We start from the raw sequence: 3,997 nt of genomic DNA, 5'->3' as shown, positions 1-3,997 counted from the left end.
CAGCCTATCATCCAAACTATGCGTCTTCTGCTCTGAGTTCACTGAGTCAGGCAAGGCAGAAAGTAGTCTCTTGGACGGCCCCCAGAAAGCCAGGATGTTGGGCTCATGTTTCACTCTTCTTTTTCCCTTTGCAGGGAGAAGCTGGGAGTTGTGAGTTTTCTTCCATTCCATGTTGCATTGGGAATGGAGAGGAGTTAGGGTTGGCAAAATGTAAGACATTTTCCTACGGACTTTGATGTAGTTAGTCTTGGCTTTGTACGCACCTGAGTACTGTGACCTCTTTGGTTTCTGGAGCTCTCACAAAGGCAATTTGGTCCGCATATTGTTGTTAAGTTGGTGTCTCCGTGGGAAAATGGGACTGGGGCTTCCTATTCTGCCACCTTGCTATTATCACTCTAATGACTCGTTTTTTTTTCTTTTGAGATGGAGTTTCACTCTTGTTGCCCAGGCTGGATTGCAATGGCATGATCTCGGCTCACTGCAACTCTGCCTCCTGGGTTCGAGCGATTCTCCTGCCTCAGCCTCCTGAATAGCTGGGATTACAGGTGCCCGCTACCACGCCTGGCTAATTGTTTTGTATTTTTAGTAGAAACAGGGTTTCACCATGTTGGCCAGGCTGCTCTTGAACTCCTGTCCTCAAGTGATCCACCTGCCTCGGCCTCCCAAAGTGCTGGGATTACAAGCATGAGCCACTGTGCCTGGCTCTAGTGACTCTTTTAAAAACATAATTGTATATCATTATAACAGCTAACAGTAACAATTCTTAAATTTTTTTTTTCTCTTTTTCTAAATGAGATGGGGGTCTCCCTCTGTTTCCTGGGCTAGAGTACAGTGGTGTGATCACAGCTGACTGCAGCCTCGACCTCCCAGGCCCAAGTGATTCTCTCACCTTAGCCTCCTGAGTAGCGGGGACCACGGGCATGTGCCACCATGCCCAGCTAACTTTTTTTTTTAGAGATGGGTGTCTCATTATGTTGCCTAGCCTGGTCTCAAACTCCTGGGCTCAAGCTATCCTTCGTGGCCTCCCAAAGTGCTAGGATTACAGACATGAGCCATTGTGCAGGGTCAACAATTCTATTTTTTTTTTTTTTTTTTTTTGAGACGGAGTCTTGCTTTGTGCCTAGGCTGGAGTGCAGTGGTATGATCTTAGCTCACTGCAACCTCTGCCTCCCAGGTTTAAGCGATTCTCCTGCCTCAGCCTCCCAAGTAACTGGGATTATAGGCGTGTGCCACCATGCCCGGCTAATTTTTGTATTTTTAATAGAGACAGGGCTTCGCCATGTTGGCCAGGCTGATCTCAAACTCCTGACCTCAGATTATCCACCCGCCTCAGCCTCCCAAAGTGCTGGGATTACAGGCATGAGACACCACGCCTGGCCCTCAACAATTTTTAATATCATGAAATATCCAATAGCTTTCAAATTTCCTTGAGTGTTTTTACTTCTTGTTTGAATCAAGATCAAATAGGTTGACATGTTTCTTAAATCTCTTTTAATCTAGCAGTTTCTTTCCATATAAAAAGGCATATAGGTACAGGCAATCCTCATTTTGCTCAGTAGTATGAGACCAAAGAAAATAACCATAGAGCCAGGCGTGGTGGCTCACACCGGTAATCCCAGCACTTCGGGAGGCTGAGGCAGGTGGATCACGAGGTCAGGAGTTCAAGACCAGCCTGACAAACATAGTGAAATCCCGTCTCTACTAAAAATACAAAAATTAGCTGGGCATGGTGGTGCTCACCTGTAGTCCTAGCTACTTGGGAAGCTGAGGCAGGAGAATCACTTGAACCCAGGAGGGAGAAGTTGTGGTTAGCCGAGATCGCCCCACTGCACCCCAGCCTGGGTGGCAAGAGCAAAACTCCGTCTCAAAAACAAAAACAACAACAACAAAAAAAGAAAAGAACCATACAAGCTGAGAATATGCAAAAGGATCATAATAATCAATAGGGAATTTTTTTATTGTTTTATGTACCTGTAAAATTTTTGCGAAAACATTAAAAAGCCTCTTACTGTGAGTTATAAATGTAAAGGGAAATGGAAAATAATAAAAAAGTAAAACTAATATTTAATACATTGTCATCTAATACATTAGCAATATTGAGAATTAAAGCATATTTCTTTCTTCAAAATATTCAGTTGTTATTTGAACAGTGTTTGCTTTCTTTACTCATCATATAACTTATAAGAATTTTTTAGGCCGGGTGCGGTGGCTCATGCCTGTAATCCCAGCACTTTGGGAAGCTGAGGCGGGTGGATCACCTGAGGTCAGGAGTTTGAGACCAGCCTGGCCAACACAGTGAAACCCTGTCTCTACTAAAAATACAAAAATTGGCTGGGCATGGTGGTGTGTGCCTGTAATTCCATCTACTTGGGAGGCTGAGGCAGGATAATTGCTTGAACCAGGGAGGCAGAGGGTGCAGTGAGCCGAGACAGCGCCACTGCACTCCAGCCTGGGCGACAGAGCAAGACTCCATCTCAAAAAAAAAAAAAAAAAGAATCGTTTTCTGTGACCAAATAACCAAGAAATATTTTTTCTCCCCCTTTGCTGATAGAAAACACATCCTCCTCTTCCTTCCCTATGGTCCTTCCTATCCTCCAGGAGGCGGAGGTTGCAGTGAGCCGAGACCAAGCCATTGCACTCCAGCCTGGGCAACAAGAGCAAGAAACTCTGTTTCAAAAAAAAAAAAGAATTTTTTTCCATGCCTGGAGGAACCATCATACTATTAACTTTGAATCAGCTTCCAACATTTTATCCTTTGTGCTTTCAATGTCGTGAAATAGTTCTAGATTTTCATTATTATAAAATTTGTTGATGGTGTCACTTCTTCTGGGGCATTTTCTTTCTTTTTTTTTTTTTTTTTTTTGAGACAGAGTCTCGCTCTGTTGCCCAGGCTAGAGTGCAGTGGTGAGATCTCGGCTCACTGCAACCTCTGCTTCCCGGGTTCAAGCGATTCTCCTACCTCAGCCTCCTGAGTAGCTGGGATTACAGGCATGTGCCACCACACCTGGCTAATTTTTGTATTTTTTTTTTTAGTAGAGACAGGGTTTCACCATGTTGGCCAGGCTGGTCTCGAACTCCTGACCTCAAGTGAGCCACCCGCCTCAGCCTCCCAAAGTGCTGGGATTACAGGCATGAGCCACCGTGCCCAGGCTCTTCTGGGGCATTTTCATTCTTTTCATCACAACAACTTTCCTCATTCATGTCAATAAATCTGCCTTCACTAAGTTCCTCTGGCTACACATCTAGAATTTCTCAGATGTTGGTATTATCCACATGCTCATGGTCAACTATTTTTTCTAAATTCCATTTACATTTGATTTAAATTTCACTTCCAGCATTATCACTTTTTGTTTCTTCGATTTGCTTTTGTCTTTGTTGTCCAGTTCCCTGTTCTGACATTCATTTTTGTGAAATGTTATGTGGGTTTATCACTGGGAGATAAGGAGGTGACACAACTACACACTTTGCTATCTTTGCAGTCTCCATGAGAACTGAATGACAGATGTGTGATGACCAATCAGCAGACTTTGAAAGAAGTGACATGATCGTGATTGATGACTGATCATTATGTGTATGTTATTTACTTAGTGACTTGTGGACTGAAGAGCTAGCCATGAAATTTGTACTTTATGCAGTTACTCATAATTAATATACAGTGCTAACTGATGTTTGAAATGTGTCATTGAAGGATTGGTATTATTTAACTACACTATTATAATTGAAATTCATGCTTATCAGAACTTTGAAAAGCAAGGAGTTCCTGTTTTAGGATTAGCTTTGATTCTTCAGGGGCAGTTGTCTCATTTGGCTTTTCTCTCTAATGCTGCTGTTTTCCCTATATTTCTGGGAATCTTGGATTTCTTTTATTTATAATCAAGCATTAAAATTAAATTTTTCTTTCTAGGAACAGGTTTGGATTTTCCCTGTCCTTATGTAGATATACCAGTTTCTCTTATAACGTCCTCCTCCGACATTTGAAGGATTTGCATGGACTTCC

The sequence above is a fragment of the Nomascus leucogenys genome, chromosome 16, assembly GCF_006542625.1.
Source record: "Nomascus leucogenys isolate Asia chromosome 16, Asia_NLE_v1, whole genome shotgun sequence".
Taxonomy (NCBI): Eukaryota; Metazoa; Chordata; class Mammalia; order Primates; family Hylobatidae; genus Nomascus; species Nomascus leucogenys.
The sequence above is the reverse complement of the archived record's forward strand: the minus strand, read 5'-3'. Positions refer to the sequence as shown.